The sequence below is a fragment of the Cibotium barometz genome, chromosome 26, assembly GCF_041138505.1.
Source record: "Cibotium barometz isolate CiBa-2024 chromosome 26, ASM4113850v1, whole genome shotgun sequence".
Lineage (NCBI taxonomy): Eukaryota > Viridiplantae > Streptophyta > Polypodiopsida > Cyatheales > Cibotiaceae > Cibotium > Cibotium barometz.
Genome location: NC_141071.1, coordinates 22,234,445 through 22,243,270, shown reverse-complemented (window position 1 = coordinate 22,243,270; position 8,826 = coordinate 22,234,445). Strand labels below are relative to the sequence as shown.

Sequence of the window (8,826 nt, the reverse complement as noted above, 5' to 3'; positions counted from 1 at the left end):
GTTTTTGGTTATGGCTGAAAATGTGTCAGAAAGTAAGATGGGCACCCTCCGTTCAGATCGAGGGGGGGAGTATATGTCTTCAGAATTTAATGCATTTCTGGCTGAGCGTGGGATAAAACACCAATGTACAGTGCCGTATACACCACAGCAAAATGGTGTGGCTGAGAGAAAAAACAGGTCTCTCATGGAAATGGCAAGATGTATGGTTAAGAGTCAAAGTCTACCACATGGTTTTTGGCTTGAGGCTGTCATGTGTGCCACTTATGTACTAAACAGGTGTCCCACCAAAGCATTACAGGTTGTCACTCCATATGAGGCTTGGCATGGCCGCAAGCCATCTGTTGGCCATTTACGTGTTTTTGGTTGCCTGGCATATGCATTAGTGCCTGTGCAACATCGCAGAAAATTGGATGACAAAGCTGTCAAATGTATTTTTGTTGGATATAGTGCTGAGAGCAAAGGCTATCGTTTGTATCATCCACAGACAAAGCGCATTTTGGTTAGCCGTGATGTTGTATTTGTGGAAGATGCAGTTCAGCCCTTGGTTTCATGTACTAAGGAGACAGATATCAGCTCACGTGATGTCTATGATACATTGTTGCCTCTTTTCAGTGGTGCACAGTCAAGTGCAATACCTCATGAGGCAGTTTTTCAGCCTATGCAGGTTTTAAATGATGGCACAGATCAGCCTATATCTGATGCAGATGTGCATGATGCACTTGAGGATGAGAGACAAGAGATTGAGGGCTCTAGGAATATGCCTAGATGGCTGGTGCAGACTTTGCGTGACAGCAAGTTGGATGCCCCTTTGTCTAGTCGCACTCGTTCTGGCTCTCATGGTGCATCTTATGCGTCAGATTGTTATGCATTGGCTGTTTCTAGTATGTGCGATGAAAGTGAGCCTGTTTCATTTGATGAGGCACAAAGTTCAGAAAATTGGATGGCTGCTATGCAAGCAGAATACGATGCTATTATGAAGAATGGTACATGGTCTTTATGTGACTTGCCCCCTGGCAAGAAGGCCATTGGCACTAAGTGGGTATACAAATTGAAGCGTAAGCCTGATGGCACAGTGGATCGCCATAAGGCTAGGCTTGTTGCAAAAGGTTATGCTCAAGAGAAGGGCATTGATTTTGATGAGACTTTTGCTCCCACATGTCGTATGACCACTGTTCGTAGCATCTGTGCATTAGCAGCTCATAATGGTTGGAATGTACATCAGCTGGACATAAAGACTGCGTTCTTAAATGGAGATTTGCATGAGGAGGTGTATGTATCGCAGCCTCGTGGTTTTGTTCAAAGAGGGCAGGAAAACAAAGTGTGCAGGTTAAAAAAGGCTTTATATGGTTTAAAGCAAGCTCCACGAGCTTGGTATGAAAAAATACATGCATATTTGACTGCACATGGGTTTCAGAATAGTCCAACAGAAAGCACTTTGTATGTTAAACGTGTGGATGGTGTACATCTAATCATTGCTCTCTATGTCGATGACATGCTGCTCACAGGACCAAATGAGAGTCATATTGCTGATTTTAAGGCTGATTTGAATGCCTCTTTTGAGATGTCAGATTTGGGGCATTTGCATCATTATTTGGGGGTGCAATTTAAGCAGTGTGATGGAGGTATTGCTTTGTGTCAGACAAAGTATATTGAAACATTGTTGCGGAGATTTGGCCTTGAAGACTGCAAGCCTATTGCTACTCCAATGGAGACAGGTTTGAAGTTGAGTCTTCATGATGCTGGAGATCACTTTGATGTCACACTCTATCAGACAGCTGTTGGTTGCCTCATTTATGTATGCATTACGAGGCCAGATATTCAGTTTGCAGTCTCACAGGTGAGCAGGTTTATGCATAGCCCAGGCATTAAGCATTGGCAGGCAGTGAAGCGTATCTTTCGCTATTTGAGTGGTACTCGGCATCTTGGGTTGTTTTATCCCAAGGGGGGATCATTGCCGCCAGATTTACATGCTTTTTCAGATTCTGACTGGGCTGGTTGTTATGACACACGCGTGTCCACGAGTGGTTTTTGCTTCATGCTTGGAAGCTCATGCATATCATGGTTGAGCAAGAAGCAGCCTACTGTGGCCACTTCTAGTTGTGAAGCTGAGTACAGGGCAGCTTTCACAGCTACGGTTGAGTGTGTGTGGCTCAGACGCCTTATGGCTGATTTGGGTGTTGGGCAGCCATCTGCCACCACCATCTTCACTGACAGTCAGAGCGCATTGGCAGTTGCGCGGAACCCAGTGTTCCATGCTCGTACGAAGCACATTGAGGTGCACTACCATTATGTCAGGGAGAGACTCTCTGCAGGAGAGATCAGTTTGGCTTATGTGCCAACACAGGATAACCTTGCAGACCTTTTCACAAAGGCTCTGCCTCGTGAGAAGTTCGAAGCTTTTCGCAAAGCTTTGGGCTTACTCCCTTTTGTGGATTCGTCCACATAGCTAGACACTTCCCTATACATGAGTGCTAGCTCTTGTTCACCGCATCACTCCAGGGGGGATTTGTTACCATATTATAGTAGTGATGTGTGTGAACACACTTAGGACCGCCGGGGCACTTTTTCCCTCACTAGGAGGTTTTTTCCCCCGTGCATTGTATATACGCCCATTATCTTCTAGGGCTTGTTATCTTTCATTTTTGGCACTCATAATACACTACTGTGTTGTGCTCAAGCTTCCTCATCTTCTTGAAGTTGTGTGTGCATTCCTGCAACCCTAATTCCAACAACTTCTTGCATGAATGGGCACTCACAACTACTAACACATGTATAAGTTTCATCATCAATAGCCATCCAAGCACATCTCTAAATTGGGGAATCATGTGGTGGATGCAAGCTTAGTGCATTATACGACCCATCTCAAGGAGATCTCATCAAGGCGATGATGGTTCATACAGTAGAGTAGGTTTGCACCCACCATGGTGTGTGAGCTCCCTATGCTTGGGTAGGAATGTTTGTAGAGTCTCTCTCTCATGAGCTTCCCCACTCTATCCACCTCTTAGGAGATTGATCCATAGTGTATGAATCTTCTTCTTTCCTCTATCTAGATGGGTAATTCTCTTCCTATGGAGCTCTCTAGTGTGTGATAATGGAGTGAGGATGCAGACGATAGACGATGGCTAGCACACCCACAACCAAAGGAAGTTGCATTTCATGTCTCTAAGGCAAAGCTCAAAATGCCACATGTTTTGATAAGTTTAGGTAAGCTTTTAACTTAAACAAATGAATGCCACAAATAAGGTATCATCTTCTCCTCCTCGAGTTGGATTATCATCATCTTTTCTTGTATTGAATGCAACAATAGGTGAGTGGTATCACTCATGTCCAAACATGATGGCCATTGGCAACATCAATTATAAAAAATCTACACTTTCTTGGATTTTGACTAAGCTATGTCATATTCTCAAAATAGCCAATATAGGGTACTTGACCTTCTCGATCAAAAGCCACAAACAGCTAAGCTTGGTGAACCCAATTTTATCTAAGTTTATTTAAATATTAGGTTCTTTTATGTTCATAATGTATCATAGCTTGCTTACTTATCATTTGCTATTGAAAATCTAGCCATACCCTTGGTGCAACACATTTACATACTCTTTCATTCTTGGTTTTACTAATTATAATTGTAGTTAATTTCAACAAGACAATTTGCAGATTACATAGAAAAACTTTCAAATAGTCAACTTTAATTTTGAACTTTTTTGTTCCAGTTGATGCACTGAGTCTCTTTAATTCATCCATGATGTATCAATACCCATTCTTCAAGAGCACTATTGAGACTACAAAGAACTTTCCAACCAAGTGATCATTCCCAATGTGAATATCAAGATTTATTCCTGGTGTGGATACCAACATTTATATGTTGTTAAGGCAAAGAAGACACACACAAGTTCTAACACCTAAAAGATGACAAGGGTATGTGGATTGGGTGATGTGTCGTCACCCCAACCTCCTTGGTTCCAAAAGAGTAAACCGTAGTAAAAGACCTAGGTGCTTTATGTAGAGTCAGTACAAAATGGGTAGTTCCGTAAAGTTCTTAACGAAGCATAGCATACATGTATACTTGATTATTGACTTTACACATCATTCAATTATGTTAGCTGCTTCTTTCTTTAACAAAAGAAAAAGCCAAAAAGAGGTGGGATGAACTCGTAGAATAAGATATCATAAACCTAAAGTGCTTGCATTTCCACTTCAAGGCCATCACTCAATTAAAGAAAGAAAATTTTCAAAAATAGAGCCCTAAAAAAACTCATTCCCTTGCAAATATCCACTTGTTTACATATCCAACCTAGAAACAAAACTTTTACAAAAAATAGAGTGCGAAAAACTCATCCCTTTGCAAACTAGCATTCTTCTAGAAAAATGCTAAATGTACTCCAAATCCGCGCTATTCCTATGATAAACTCATCCTGCCCACTATTGTGTGACCAATCGAACTGGTCAAAAAACATCCCATTTGGAAGTATAAAATTTTCAAGCAACCTGTAAAGTCAAGTCAACATCAGAAAAAGATTAAAGATTAGTTTTCACAATCTTTGAAGTAGAATACTTTCTTTGTGTAAACCAATGTTCGAAAAAAAAATTTGACTAGACTTGACATGAATCCTTCTCACCATGGGTTGAAAAGGAAAAAGTCATATTGAACAAGCATTTTCTTCATACTTTCATCCAATTACTACTATTTAAAAAAAAACTCACCTCTCAAAATGAGAAGAATTTTTCAAAAGTTGAGCACGCTCAAGGATAAAGTGAACCTATCTTTTTTCGGCCCGGGGGAAGGCCGAACCCTGGTATAAACCCTAATTGGGGAGGCCACCAGGGCAGGGTAAAGGGGACATCCAAGTGGCAGCCCACACCTCCTCTTGCCTAATCACACCTGTCGAACCCTGTTGTAAACCCTACTTGGGGAGGGACTAGGGTAAAAGGGACATCCACGTGGCAGCCCACACCTCTCCTCACATCATCGTTCTTTTATTTTCTTTTTTAAAGACTGAAGATCTCTACACTCTAATACAGCAAAAAATAAAATAAAATCGAGTAGAATATGCATCTTTAATTATTTCAACCAAGAGATTATATACAAACAATTTTTTCCACAAGAACATTTGTTAATAATGCATCTCCCTAAATCATTTGGGGCGTATTAGGTTAGCTCGGCAATACCTGCTGCTGATACGCTTGTGTTTTGAGGCGAATCCAGGCTCTGAAGATGGCTCGGGGAATGGCGGCCAGTAGATTCCAATACCAAAGCATAACAGCGAGCCTCACACACCCTCTGCGGAAGGGCATTATGGCCTCCATTCCCAGAATGCTTGCTGGCCACCTTCCTTTCAAGCTCAACCGGATCGAAGGGGCCTTATACAGAGAGCAAGTAGATAGTGCTGCTGCTCCTTCTTCTTCTTCGTCTTCTTGTGCAAAGTCGGGAGATGATGGGGCCTCCGGGGAAGCTTTTATAAGCCAGAGATATGAAGTGCACTGATGTTTACGGCGATGGCATAAGCGGCAGCAACCATACCAAAAAGCCTCAGCTCTTTGACTTCTACTGACTCGAGCTCTATCCACTCGGGAGAGACGACGAACTTAAGATTGACATAAGCGGTCGGTGATCACTGTTACCCCGATTCCGTGTCTGAAGCGTGTTGGTAAAAGCCCCGATTCCGTGTCTGAAGCGTGTTGGTTAAAGGCGCCTTCTTTTCTAACCAGCCTAAAAAAATTTGCATAGAATTCAATGCTAGCCATCGGTTTTTCTCAATTTGAGCAGATAAAATTACTCACGAAAACGTACAAGACCTCCCTTTATCCAAAAGCCTAAGGGTTCCTCATACACTTTCCTCTAGATGCTCACATAAGCCCACTTTCCACTAGATGGGGGATGTTTACACGGAATGGCCACTAAGTGGCCAATAGGCTATCTACCAAGTGGTTAACACATAGGTGTGGTGAATCACCAGTTGGCCACTTAATGGCTACCCATCAGGTGGTTACACATAGGTGGTGTGATAAATCACCAGGTGATTAACACATAGGTGTGATGCATCACCATGGGTCATCAACACGTAGGTGTGATAAGTTGTTGAGATATCGAGCTCAACTTGTGATGCAAACTTTGATTCCTTGCTTGGGTGATAGCTTCCGTAGTTATGCTACACTCGCTGGGCTGGTGAGATTACGGGTGATCATATGCTACGTGGTTTACAGGCTGTGTGACAACCACTTTGATATACTAGAGTTATGCCATCGTCGTTATCAAAGATATCATCACGCCCATTAAAGTCCTGAGAATATTGTTTCTTTAGTCTTGCATACGGATCACTCCTGCATGTAGGATCCTCATGCACTCTATTGACATGTGAGATACGTCATGTGAACGTTGATTTGTGATATTATCGATGTCATAATCCGGAATCTACATATTTGAAGCCAAAGAAAGTTGTATCAATAGCATGCTTCTATATAAAAGAAAAGAGAGATGTGCATGGAATTCAATAATTATCATAGATACAAAATAGTTAGAGACAATAAAAGACGATTATCAAATTAAATTAGAGACAGTAGAGAACGTGGTACAAATTAAAGTGTAGAATTAAGGTACAAGAGGTCAAAATAACATTAGGAATTGTATACAATGAAGCTCTCAACCCTCATCTGTTAAGGGTGCTCGTGGAGGTCTACGCCATCCATAATTGATCAGCAATTCATCACCAGCACGTAATAATCTAATAGCATTGACAACTATGTATCTTTCTACATTCCTACTCATATGTCTTGGTTCATGACTATTCTCACACTCCACAAACGTGCAATTGGTTCTTGAACTCATCCCTCGACTACTATTGATTAAACCTGCTATGTTTCCTTGAGATTAAGGTCTTCCGTCACAACATAGAGTCTTTGTCCTTCTGCATGTGTAATCCCTCTATCAGAAAGAGAGGCTGCATTGAGATTAAGGTCTTCCGTCAACATAGAGTCTTTGTCCTTCTGCATGTGTAATCCCTCTATCAGAAAGAGAGGCTGCATTGAGACATAACCCATAAGTACTCATGCTCTGAATGTAGCAAGTAAGCTGATGCCATGGACCCCATCGATATATAGGTCCACAAAAAGACATAAGCGTGACCTCTGAACGAGCGGGCACATGCAAATCCTGTGCAATAAAGAGGCCTCGTCCTGCTCCACTGATGGCAGATGGAGCAATCATGTAGTGATTGCCCCAGAAGCTAAAAACCACTCCATCTAATGGAAGTGATCCTCTCTGCCATCCTCTGTATCGTCTTCGATCATACGTCTGTACTAGAGAATGCAAACGAGTAGGCAACGGATGATCTCCACCCGTCTCAGCCTCCAAAGCAGGAGGTAGAGGATGTCGAGAAACCTCGAGCTGCAACTAACAAATGACCTGTCCGTGCCGTGTGCGAGGGACATGTGCACCACTCATAGTGAAGTCATCCTCGTCATCAAGTGAATATACCTACATATATAAATGGTTGCATTATATATGAGCCTTTGATTTATAAAATAACCAATAATAAAACTAAGAGAGAACGGTCACATACCATAGGTCGATGTCACTCCTTAGGTGGTGGTGCTCGCTCAAAAGTACCAGGAGTCATCTCATGTGAAAAGCACTCCCATCGTGGCCTCTGATATGTGCCACGACAATGAGCGCACCCCGTGCTCTATCCTGAGCACTCCTGATAGAATCCCGAGCTTCGATTAGCATTTCCTGCATATCATGCAAGAAATCCCTCAATGCATCAAGCTCAATGTCCTTAAGACCAACATCAATAGGTGCCCTGGGTTGATACCCATACATAAGCATGAACGGACTAAAACCTGTAGCCGTATGTTTAGAACTATTATAGGAAAATTCCATCAGTGGAAGATACTTTTCCCAATTTGATGGTTTTCCAGAGACATATGCACGAAGCATATCCTCTACAACCTGATTCACCCGCTCTATTTGCCCATCAGACACTGCAGATGATCAGAGGAACTCATACTTAAAGTTGTTTCCAATTTCTTAAAAACTTCTTGCCAAAAATTAATCATGAACTTAGAGTCCCGATCGTTCACAATATCAGAAGGTAGACCATATAGTCTAAACAGTTGCTCAACAAATTGGTACGCCAATTTCGAAGCTTTAACTGTTGTTTTTGTGGGTAAAACCCTAGCCATCTTTGTCAATCTATCCACGACTACCCAAATGGCATCGTGACCCCTGCAGGTATGTGGAAGTCCCATAATGAAATCCATGGAAATACTTTTCCTCTTTCTAGATGGAATATCCAAAGGATGTAATAACCCAGCAGATTAAAGGCGTTCAGCCTTGTTTATCTAACATTGATGACATCGAACCACATAACTCTGAATAAAATCTTTCATTTTTGGCCAATAAAATGTCTTTCTAACTAAAGCCAAGGTACGTTGTATGCTAGGATGTCCTGTCGATGGTGCGTCATGGCACTCAAATAGGATCCTTAACTTAATTTCTGGCACATCCGGCACACACAAGCCTTATCATTTCGGAATAAAAGACCATTCCAAAGAAAAAATTGGTTGTCTTTTCCTTTCACCAGGTTTTGATCTACTTTAGATTAGGACCCTGATTTTGCCAAATTCCAATATTTTTCAAGAGAAAATATCTGTGCTGCATTTTTCCAAGTGAATCATACAAGTTAGAAGTAATCTCAGTGAAGCAAAGTTCATTAACTTCACCAATTCGACTCAATGCATCAGCAATGCAATTTAAGCTACCCTTTTTGTATTTAATCATAAAATCGAAATCCTGCATCAACTCAGCCCATCTGGCTTTTCTACCTT

General features: G+C 41.7%; 1 long non-coding RNA gene across 1 annotated transcript; it reads right to left on the bottom strand.

Moving 5' to 3' along the window:
* Positions 1 to 4,228: 4,228 nt before the first annotated feature.
* LOC147623767 (uncharacterized) lies at positions 4,229 to 5,697 on the bottom strand. Its single transcript, XR_015269285.1, has 2 exons — positions 5,170 to 5,697; positions 4,229 to 4,488 (listed from the first exon to the last, which is right to left on the bottom strand). It is a non-coding gene; the product is annotated as an uncharacterized LOC147623767 (long non-coding RNA).
* Positions 5,698 to 8,826: the final 3,129 nt, after the last annotated feature.